Source organism: Siphateles boraxobius, unplaced genomic scaffold (genome assembly GCF_051911475.1).
Source record: "Siphateles boraxobius isolate OS27281-9 unplaced genomic scaffold, OSU_SipBor_1 12, whole genome shotgun sequence".
NCBI classification, from domain to species: Eukaryota; Metazoa; Chordata; class Actinopteri; order Cypriniformes; family Leuciscidae; genus Siphateles; species Siphateles boraxobius.
This window is the reverse complement of record NW_027508722.1, coordinates 24,936,729-24,948,988: the sequence shown is the minus strand read 5'-3', so window position 1 is coordinate 24,948,988 and position 12,260 is coordinate 24,936,729. Positions and strand designations below refer to the sequence as shown.

Below are 12,260 nucleotides of genomic sequence, written 5' to 3'. Positions count from 1 at the left end.
CTGAAACTCGACAGGGTCCAAACCAAACCCAGGTTATCTGCACACGCTCACAGAAATTGGCTCAGACGTACAAAGATGATACTGAGCTTTAAACCTCAGATCGGCCTCTTTCTCAGAACTGCACGAGAATGCCTTCGTCGTATCTACAAAGGTCATACTAACTTTCTATTTATAGGGGGCTTGGAAATTGGAGGGATTCGCAAACAGCACTAGAGGTGTCCACTACAGAGTATACACTATAACACACCCGAGGATGAATCACACACAAACAGACTGCGTTACAGTAATATATTTGCAGGGCTATTAGCTGGTAGGACTGGTTTACGTTATTGATTATAAAAATGAAGTAAATGATGACACAATTTTTCAGTTTCAAACTTGTATGACTTTTTTTCTACTACAGAAGACATAAGAAGATATTTTGAAGAATGATTAATGACAATAAATGTCAATGGGGTTCAAAACAACCACACTGGACCCCATTGCCATTCACTGAAAAACAAAACAAAACAAAAAACAGTTTGGACATTTTTTAACAATACCTTCTTTTGTGTTCCACAGAAAAAAGAACATTCATGGTTAGAAACGACATGAGGTGAATTAAATTATACATTTTAATATCTGGATGATATTTATGATAGAAGGACATGGACAGATGTTTAAGGTTGACTAGCCGCATTAATGTGGAATTCAACTGATATGCAGGTGTGTGTGTGTGTGTGTGTGTGTGTGTGTGTGTGTGTGTGTGTGTGTGTGTGTGTGTGTGTGTGTGGGCTAGTGTACAAAGATTTCAAAATGGCTCATACAATCAGATTTTAGAATCTGAAAAAAATCCTTTTTAAAATAATAGATTTATTGTTTAAGTGTTTCATAATGTGAAGCCGTTTTTGCATGACAGACTTGATTTGTATGAATAATCTTATCTTTTGGTCCAAATAAATCAAATGAAATGAGATCCCTTTTATTTTCGAAGAATTTCAACAGATTATCCAAAAATAGGCATTACAGCATGTTTGTTCAATCAACAATAACCATTCTCCACTGAATTTCCAGCAAAAACAACTATATGTACTGTCACACTTAAAAATCAATTTAGCATGTAATTCTCGTTGTATTAGATATTTATGAAACCGTGTTGGCATCATGGTTTTCTCAGAACTCTGTGCAAATTTACAATTACCAATGCTCCCAAGGTGACTTTTAATGGATATATGCTTCACTAAAATTTGGGAACCAAAAAGTGTCCAAACACTTTGTCTTAAATTGTCTATAATTCCAACCCAAGATATTTGGACAGTTTTAAATTCTTCTATGTGACTAGGTTTACAATGCAAAGACATTCATGCATATGCCCATATCATGTGGCCAAAAATTTTGTATATTTGTATATAAATTAATATATTATAAAAATATTTTTCACATATATATATATATATATATATATATATATATGTATATATATATATATATATGATACAAGGTTCTAGTCTGCGTGCCCCAATGCGCACCCAAAATAAATTGAACTTCTGCTGTGTTTTGGGGTTGATGATTGCTAGTCCAGGTTGAGTGACAGGTGGTGTTGCAGTACCTTGAGATTCCACGGCCTCTGTGAGAAGAAGAATCTCCTTATCTTCAGGCTGTAATTTCCTGCTCTGTTTCACACTTTAGAGCCATAAAAATTTTCATTTTAAAAACATGCAGTGAGGCAGTCAAGTCATTTATCCAGCACTAACTCTGATGAGCGCATTTCAGATGCTCTTTATAGCCGCCTATAAAAGTTAAAGCAAAGCAAAACACAAACAAACCTGAAACACTCAGACGTTTAAAGGTCACCGTCATGCGAGTAATATAAAACACATATATAAAGGGTTTTTTTTTCTCCCTCAGAGAAAGTCAATAATGCTAAATGCTAAAAGTTTTGCTCTCTCTGAGTTTTGCTTGTTTGTGTATCACCATTTGTGAGAGTTTACTTGCTTCCATTTTGGGAGCTTTGTGAACTTTTTAAAAAACAATCTGGAGTTCCAGCATTAAAGCGAACACAGAATCAATAACCGACATTTAGTGAGGCTTACTAGTTTATCTCAGAGATGTAGCAATATTTAAATTCTGGCTGATACCAAGAAGCTGATATGCTAATTATACCAATACATTTACACTATTTGTTCCAAATATTTTTAATGTAAAACAAAATATCAATTAGTTTAAATGCTATAAATGAATTCAGGCATCACAACATTGAAAAACAGATAAATTGAAAATTTGATATCCCATTTTGAGATTTGCTAAAGATTACATTTAAAAGTGTTTTTAAATTGTAGTGTTTTCAAAGATTAAATAAGTAGTAAGCAATCTAAATAGTAATAATATAGTATATTAAATAAATTTTGTAAAATTAACATGCACAATTAAATAATATTAAATGATACAATAAACCAACCCCCAGTTTCATGTTTGATCTGTAGCCTATTAACTAAAAACCACTTGCACTGACAAATCTTAAAATATGTCAGTGCCATTGTTTTGTCTTAAGATGCACAACTACTTAAATGCCCTAATTGAACTAGGGCCTAATCCTGGCTTAATTTAAGCACTGTCTGTATAACCAGGCCAAAATGCCTTAATAGTGGTCGCATTTTATTTACAGTATGTGTACAAACTAAACCCTCATGGAAGTCTTTAAATTCATCCCACAATTTTAAAAGTGCATCTCGAGACCCCTGCTCCACTTCTGTTGTGCACAATACAATAACCAGTCTTATGCAAACACCCCCTAAGAAACCCATCCAATCTTCCATCAGGTAACCCCGAAAGCAGGTTAATTATCCAGGGCTTCCAGTTCAGTCAACCCACTGACTAGTTGATTTAAAAAAATGTGAAGTATTGCAAATCCCTGGAAGAAGCTCTTTAAATCAGATTCCATCGTCTAAATTCATTAGAGGGTGATGAAAGCAACATAAATGGCTTCATAATATCCTATATCAGATTATCCATGTATGAACAATGCTTAATCTTCCACCACAAGTGGGAAGAACGGTTAACGTTACTTCCTTCCCCAGGCATTCTGGGAAATAAACATATTATAAAGGAGCCCAGAGAGTTCAAAACCAGATTAGAAAGTTGAAGGCTCACAACAATTGCAGCACAAGCAGCTAATCAATGCAGCAGGAAGAGTTGTTCCATTATAAAGTGATTAAGAGCACAATCTGGAGCAACCCCAAGCCCACCACCCTGGAGTGAGACAATCAATAACCTGAATGTATGGAGAAACGTAATTAAAACCGAGAGCTGCAGTTCGCAATGCAGGTTGGGGTGGGAGAAGGAGGGGTGGTTCTGGCTTTGGATGGTGGTTTGAGGAGGAAAGCTGTTCTGGACACATTTGCCCATGGAAGTGAGCTCAGCTTTGAATTTTAGCATACCAATGTGACGAGTACAAAAAGGTGTCTGTGTGGAGTCTGGAGGCTGAGGATATGGTTGAATATTCAAATGAGGTAAAAGGGAGTAATCATGACTCCATAATCAGGTGGAAAAAGGATTCGCTTGAAAAAAGAAATAATAAAAACAATGACACACACCAGCGATTTCACATGGTTATCACTCAGTCTCCATTTAGCTCGCATTACTCAGCTAGCCTTCCATTCTTAAAGATGACAGTTTGTGTAGGCAGCGACTTCTTTCCTCATGAATTACAATGCGTGCGTGAGTACGTGATCTACATGGTGTTTTTTGTTTTCATGGAACTGACAGAAAAACATTTATGATATTTACAAGGTCAAATGTCTCACCTATTTAAAGACAGGTTTATAACTGCTTTTAATTGCAATGTGCAATACATATCGGTATCATATTTGTAAAATGTATTAGTTGCCGTCATAAATATAGATTTTTTTTTTATTGTGCGTGCTCATTTTCATTACATTTTATATTTTAATTACCTTTGACATCATCTATACCTCACTTAAAAACATTAATTTAATAACACTATTGAATGTAATACTGAGCAAATCTCATAATGATCCATTCTGTATGGTTTATATTAAAACATTTTGATGCCCAAATTAACTTGAAGTGCTTTATTTTAAAACCACCATTTAAAAAAAAAAATAATAATAATATCGACCACGACCACACAAAATGTTATTATTGGTGCATTCATACTTTTAATAAATTATTAAATACAAATGAAAATATAAGTTAAAAATATTATTCACGTAATTCTTGTAAACACAGTCTAAGCGACAACAGCTTTTGATCGGCGTCATGTCTATTTTGACAAAATAGCCATCTAAGGAACAAAAAACTTTCGCTTTGGACCTCAACAGTCATCATTTGGTGATGAGGATTTTCAAATCCATTTAGTCTTAACTTGAAGCACCTACACGCAACACATTACGCACATGGAAATGAATGAAACATCTGTTGTTGTACTCAACAAGCGACCGGCCTTTCGTTTTTCTGCGTGTAATCTCTTTTAATTTGCAAACATATCTCTGTCTTTGTGTAGTGTCTGGACACACTCCATCTCAGCGTGCTTTGCAGAAGTGGCCAGTTCTCTATCTATCTCCATGTAGCTGGTGTGGTTCTGCGCGTGATGTTTGACAAGAGGTTAAAGTTTCTAAAAAATGGCTTACAAATCTGCTGGAAGCCAGGCAGTGTGTCCAAGGGCATGTGAGCTGAGGGCTGAGGCCTGTGACTTGCTCTCAGTTTTACATCACTCTTTTTATTTATTGTACTGGCTTCAATGCTTACTCACCCAGGATTCGCAGCCCAGTGCTAGTTCTGCTACTAGTGAAAGCTCATGCTTCAACTAACACCTCCAAAGGTGTTTAGCTAAAAAGAGTTTTATATGAAAAACACATTTTCAGACAAGAATCAATCACTTTATGCCACAATATAAACAGAATTTCCTCTTCCCAAATCGAATTGAACTGAATATGTGCAGGAAGAAACAGAGGGCTTATATATGCAGAAAACTTTTCAGATTTGTAAAACTGTACGTCAGAAGTTAGAACCAGTGCAAAATTTCATATAGAAATCCTAGTCAGCGGAAGATTGCAAGTACATACATCCCCACCCCGTCTGATCCCCAAATCAACCATATGAAGACACAAACTTTAAATGACATTTGTGCTGTCACATTACATTGCTAAAATTATTCAGTATTCTTGTATTGTTTTAGAATAGAAGTAAATTTAGAATTTAAAAATATTGTATGAACCACTGATCTATATAAATGACCGGATTGCCCATGACATCATGAAAAGTGAAGCCACCACGCTACCATATTGGTATTTGTAGCCTCACATTCTATTAAATTAATAGGAAGTCATCTGATAATATAAATTTCTGATAATATTTTTTGTATATTCAAATCAATTTCTACTAATAATCCCAGCTATATGTTCATGCTTAAAGTCCACCTGTGGTGAAAATCCAGATTTTAATGTTGTTTATATTTCTATGTGGTGTTTATAATATGCTTTAAGACAAACCATATGCACATTCATAAGTTAACACCATTGCTAAGTATTTTCTCTTTAAAATAGCAGTGAACCGAAGACAATCTCAAAAACAGGGTTTGAAATCGCTGATGTTTCTGACATCACAAACTACCTTGTAACCAATCACATCAACGTGTGATCGACAACGAGTGGGTCTCTGAGCTGTGTGAGTGGAGGCGGGGCTAATTTGCATATATATAGAACCGCCTATACTAAATGAGGCAAGGGTGTAGAATTACATTCAAGCTATTTTCAGGCATGAAAAAAAACTTTTGGAGATCAAAGTTGAGTTTTAAGGGATAAAATGATTGACTACAGGGGGACTTTAATATTTCCTCCATATTTACATAGCCTACATAAAGAAATAAATTTTGTGTTAAGTCAGTTACCCGTGTCGGCAGTGTGCAGTAGAAACACCCATCTTAATGATTTCTATATAATCGTTTATCCTGCCCAAAAATACCATAAACATTACATATAACATCCAAAGTAACAATTAATTAATACATACTAAACCTGTCCCACAGATACGCTGCAAATCAAGTGATTTTAGGTAAAGGTTTTGGCTATAAGCAATAATGCCATCTGTCAGTATGGAATACCAATATGGCAGCTCGAACACTTCCTTCCTTGGCTTTAGACCTGTTGGCAGTTTAAAACGCAGTGAGCAATCCAGTCATGTATATAGATCAGTGGTGTGTAGATGAGTCATACATATTTCACCAACTTATTTTTTTTTAAATATAAATTCTGATTGAAATAGCAGAGGCGTACACACATTTCACTTCCCATTTTGTGCATGCGGAATGTTTATATAACTGACTCCTGGTTGTTTAAGCTTTATTTGTTTCCTAAACAAAGGTATTATGGCTGCTAGTTTCAACACTTACAATGAATTGCCCATTTAATTGTATGATCAACAACATACAACATATTGACTCCATACAACATATTGACTCCATAAACAGGGCACGCTTAGCCTAGAAATCTAGACGTACCCTAGCGTCAGCAAAAATTATTTTGCAGAAAGGGTGGTCTAGCAACTCTCCATAGACTTTTGAGCTGGAAAAACCAAACTCTGGTCAGGCCAATCACATCGTGTATAGAGTTGGTGGGTGGGCTTAACATAATGACGGCAGAGTTGTGACGGTTCCGCGCATAGTTCCGCGTGATTTCCCTGCTACTTGAAAACAAAGAAGAAGCTACTGGCGAACAGCGGTCTTTCGATTCGGCTTTGGCCGCGACTCTGGATGAACGTCACTTAAGTCATTCTTAAAAAAGGAAGATGTGTTCGGAGTTTTGACGACCGGATACGGCAAAAGTTTAATATATCAACTAGCTCCGCTGGTGGAAAAACGCATGGGACTCACTCAGCCTCAGCCGTCCGTTGCTCTGGTTGGTTGTAGCGCTGTCCTATTGCGTACAGAGGGAATTTGAAAGACAACTGTTTATCCCGCCCCTCGGATTGAGGTATGCCAATTGTGAGTTCCCAGACCTAACATCTTGATAGGTCTGGCTTGCCAGGCTAGGGCACGCTATGATTGTTCAGACATTTCTTGGAGAGCTGGACGTCGTGAAACATGTTTTATCAACATCTAAAGTCAGTTTTTACTGAATATATGAAAAAAAGGGACAAAATCACACACAGCACCAGCAAAGATTCTCTCAAGTAATGGCCTCGAGCATGCAGGCTCTTCATTTACACAATTAAAAATGTGAACCAACAAGCCTTTATACTAACAGATGATTAATCAAGGATCACATAACCTAAAAAAAAAAAGGAAAAGAAAAAAAAAGCAGGGGAAAATCATAAAGCCATAACATAGGGCAAAAGACATACAAAATACAAAAATGTGAAAGTCTAGGTTTAAACATACAATAATAATAATAACAATAATAATATTACCTGCATAAACCAAAGAATGCATAAACAAAACAAAAAACCTTAAAGAAACAGACGAATATCTAAATCTTCATATAGGCTAATCCCTTATGTGCTTAGGTAATCAAAAGTAAATTATTAATGTGACCCCCACACTGTAAAGATTTGACTTATTCTATTCCTAAATATTGTTAAGTGGAAACCAAATGTAAAAGTAGCAAAGAGCAAATTTTTTCACGCTCTACACAGAGTGAATACTGTAAAAATGTGTTGTATCAACTTAAAAAAGTAAGTGTTTGAGCTGCCATTTGAGTTTACGTTTAGTAAACTCAAATATCCAAGTTGTCACTTATTTTCACATTTCAAGTTGACTAAAATTAAAATTTGAAGGCATCATGAACATGGAAACGTTTTAAAGCAGCCAGCTATCAGCCAAAACTTCCGGCATATCCTAAGATTAAGCCATGCTACATACTTTCTGTTGTGCCACCCTAAGATTTTTACTGTCCCCATCTGGCCACCCCATTCAAAATATCCTGTCAGCTTGCCTCAGACTGGAGTATGAATAGGACTGGGACTTGGACTCTGTTGAAGATTTCAGCAGAATTACCGTGAACGTGTGATGAATTAGCATCATCGACCGCCAACCAGTTCATAACGGACTTTAACATAACGATCCCATTCATTACAGCAGATTATGGAGGCCTGACAGAGATGCCATGACCTCTCAGCTGGATTCTTAAATCTGTACAGCTATTTAGCATTCCTGTATTTGTATATAATGCCGGGACTCCCAACTTCCGGAGAGGTTAATTATGGCTGGAACGCCCCAAGTTGTACCCACCCAGAGAGAGGTGGCCAGGTTTGAAAGCCAAGGCAAACTGATCACGCTGCCATGCTGGGGTTGGCTGCCCCTGCAAGAGGGCTGCGTAATGGATGATGCCGAGGCCCTAGGTCTGACAGGTAATAATTCACTCCCCAGGGGTATGAGACCCCTCACTGGACTTAGGCAGCCAGGCAGGAACAACAGCTCTCATTCCACTGCACCCCAACTGCCTCATAACCCTCCTCTCCAGGTGCGTCTCCAGCTATTGCCTACCCTGTTGCTACGGGTTACAACAATCAACATGAAATATGAGGGGCCATTATAGTGCGGAGTGAACTCCCTAGAGTAACTAATTGAAAGTGATCCATTGTGTCTCACAGCTGGTCCAGAACAGGTAGGCGACAGTTGTTTAGTTCACATTCAAATGTAGAGAATGAAATGAATTGCATCTGTTCTATTCTATTTCAATCCATCATAAAAATTTCTATGAATAACTAAAGCAGGGTAACAAGTCTCAAAAGTAAATTGTCCTCATCTGATGAAATGGGGAAAAAACAACAACGGTAGATGATGGCTTTCATCCAATTGTGGCACCAAGGCTATTTTAGCTCTCATTACCCTAAGAGCCATTAGGAGCGCACAGCCATCCATGGTGCACAACTGGCATAACATCATTTAGGGCAAAACTACAGCAATGGAAATTGGAAATAAAATTACACCCAGGCTATATGCATCATTACCTTACCTAGAGGAGGCCATGATGGGCTAAGACAAAACCAGAGGTAAATTCAAAGAGAAAATGTCTCCCGTGTCCCGTATATGTCTGACCACCAAAGATCTCCTTCTAGACAAACAGGTTATAGAGGATCATTAGGGTTTAAAAAAGGCTTTTAACCAAAACAAGGACTAGAGATGTCTGTACCTTTGCTTATTCCGAACAGAATTGGCTGCAAGATTGTTTTGCTTCAAAATGACAGTTAAATGATTGAGAAATATTCTCTGTAAAATAGCCAGAGCAATCAGCGAGCAATGTTGTTTGGACCCCAATGTTCTTCAAAATAACTTCTTTTTTTTGTGCTCAGCAAGAGAAAGTAAGTACAAGAGAGCATTGACCTCAAACAATACTAAAGTCAACAGTATATTCAAGGGTAATTGTAATATGTCTAAAAAAAATAAAGCAGAGAGAAAAGCTATTTAAGTGGAAAACATCACACTCTCTGACTGTATTCATAATACTGTAAGGAACCCATTAAAATTCTACTTGAGCCACTTCGGAATAACTGGTTGAATATTCTAAGAGCACTTTTATTGCAATTATGGACCAAACCCACTTATTAAATAACAGTTATCAAACGTTTTTAAAAAAAAAAAGAAAAAAAAATACCAGAGGAAAATCTCTAATGATAGCTTAGTGAGCTATTTATTATTCAATAAAACTTAGATGATTCAAAGCAACCTCGGGGTAGATGCCAGAAATATACCTCCTGCACCCGGAGGGATGAACCCTCCAAGCTACTCTTAGTCTTGCTTACGGATGAATTTTGCAGGGACAAAAGCGTTTTAAGAAAGCACGGACAGACATTAAGCGATGCCTAGAGCAAAAACAGGGATGTAGTGAACTGATCTAGAACAAAGGTACCAGCAATGTACTCAAGTAAAGCATAGTGTTGTATCTTGTGCATTACTACAGATGCTTTTGTATTTGATACTTATTTGATGGATGACAGCCATAATTACTCAATCTATGGACATAAATGGACGACATACTGTGCGTTTTATATAGCCTAGTTATAAAAATATACCCTCATAATAGATTTTTTTTTAAAAACCTGAAAATCAATTACAGTGGTCAAACATTGTCCTTTTTAAATAGCTAATTTCTGGCTGTGCTATACGAACAAGATCTGACTGTTATATTATAAAAAGATTTTTGTTTCACTTTAACCAAGGTCAACCTTTAAACTTACTGTAACGCAAAAAATACCACACTATTATTATTAAGGATAATTGTTAAAAGTACAAGTAGATGTTGCTTTTAAACGCTCATGCGCGTGCACTCAGCTAGAGTGCTTGCGTACTCGACTGCGCGGTCAAATGCACTTCTCCGTCAAAATGCAGTTCTTGGCAAGATATTGGACACAGTCAGCTTTGTCTCAAATGAATGTAGGCTACACAGAGACAGGACGAAAAAATCTGCATGTGTCAAAATAAATCTGTGCATTAGGTGGTCCTGCAGTTATGCAGCCTAAACCTCCTGCAGCCCATTATATCAAAAATATTGGCAAGGGAAAAACGACAATCACTACCTCACTGCTCTCATCTGGATAACTTTAAAGCATTAGCTTTAATGAAGCCCACTACAGTTAGATAGCTAGTGGAAAACGTCACGCACTCTTTGTTACTAATGCTTTTCTTTGTTCTCTTCATTTTGTTTACTTGTCTTACTGAAGAAATGTTATACTTAACTGAAAAATTGTCGAAGGCTACAAGCCATTTTGTTATTTAGATTTAATTCATTTGCACATTAAAAATAGTTAAATAATGAAACAGTCAGGAGCCTGTGATATTGAGAAATGTTTACATTTAACTGTAGGCTAAATGTCACAACTGGTATTTCGGTTTAGCTAACGCTGTCATAAAAAAGAAATAAAATGACAGAACTAGGTTTGGATATTGATATGACGTTTATTTATTAACTGTTCAGAGGAAACAATCATTCAAAGTAATTCCTACACTATCGAAACGAAACATGTTCGCGTAATGAATTCGCCGCCACACTGATGGTAAAGGTGCGCAACACGCTGAATGAACATCCTACTGCACTCTAAGCCCCGTGCCCAAGGCCAAACTCCTCTAAAAACCACCGACCAGCAGTCCAAAAACCAGCAAGTCAATCTTTCTGGACCAGGATACTACTCTCTCTACCATACGACTGATTGTGCTACGCGTGCTAAACAACCGAAGGCTTTCGTGCAGAGCTTGTAACCGCAGACACGATGAGTGTTTCACGTGCAAACACTGGTTTGACTGGATGACGGAGATTCTACACATGTCATTGTGTGTTTCTCATCAACATTACCAATGTGTATTTCACGTTGTCAACAACTATAGTCACAGCATTAGAAATATTGTAGGTGGACAACCCAGCGGTTTTGAGATAGGAGTGCAATCAAGACCAGTGCCTACATGTAGTGTATACACGTTTGAACAACACCTAAAACGAGTAAAAATAACAAAAAAATATAAGCAGTAAATTAGATCAGAAACGCACTGTCTGTAGCAATACAGACTGCCTTCGTGTAGGCACTGACTGCAAGATTTACCGACCTGAAACGATACCTGCTTATTTCCCCCCAAACTGTGCAAAATATCGCAGTGTGTTTCCATCCTACACAAACTTCGCTGGCTGTCACGGTCAGAGTTCAAATCATATAAACAGACACGAAGAAAAAACTTCCAGCAAAGGAGAAAAACAGCTCGTTTACCTTTGCTTTCTTTTTTAATTGTCCTTTGTGCTCGTGCAGAGGGTTGATTCCTTGCAGACGCGAAGCTCGTCCGTAATGAAACACAGAAGAAACGGAAAAGCTGGTTGTTAGTTTAGTGTTCCCTCAATTGGTTCATTGTCTTCATTAATCGCATTGATAAGTGCGGAGCACCCCTTGGCACACAGTTGACACACGCCTATGAAAAAGCAAGACTGCGCTAAAACTCTATTACATTGTGAACGATCGCTCGCAGGCCACACCCCTGGTTTTCGAGTGACAGGTCGCTTGTCCAATCAGTATCCGCCGAAGTGTTTTGATGGTTCTCTTTAAAAGTTTCTAATAAGCCCGCCCAAAACGTGAACTGTCTGAACTGTAGATCCTTCCTTATATGACTAATAGTCCATTACATGTCCAAAACATCTGGGCACAAAGAGTCTGAGGGCCAGTAGATAATAGCATTTTGAGTTACCTCATAAAATGAAGCCGTTTGTTCCCATATGTGGATGTGTAGCACATTTAGCATACAATAAAAATTAATTATTAAGAGATAATGTATTAATTGATTTTAG

At 37.3% G+C, this 12,260-nt stretch overlaps 1 protein-coding gene across 3 annotated transcripts in view; it reads right to left on the bottom strand.

Moving 5' to 3' along the window:
- sema6cb (semaphorin 6Cb) overlaps nt 1-11,960 on the bottom strand; it is a 151,673-nt gene extending 139,713 nt beyond the window's left edge. For 2 of the 3 annotated variants that reach the window (XM_077215184.1, XM_077215215.1), the window contains exon 1: nt 11,692-11,955. The gene's annotated coding sequence lies outside the window, so the exon portion shown is untranslated. Of the gene's footprint in view, nt 1-11,691 lie in introns of all 3 variants that reach the window. The other variant, XM_077215225.1, reaches the window with a different exon arrangement.
- Between the last annotated feature and the right edge of the window lie 300 nt (nt 11,961-12,260).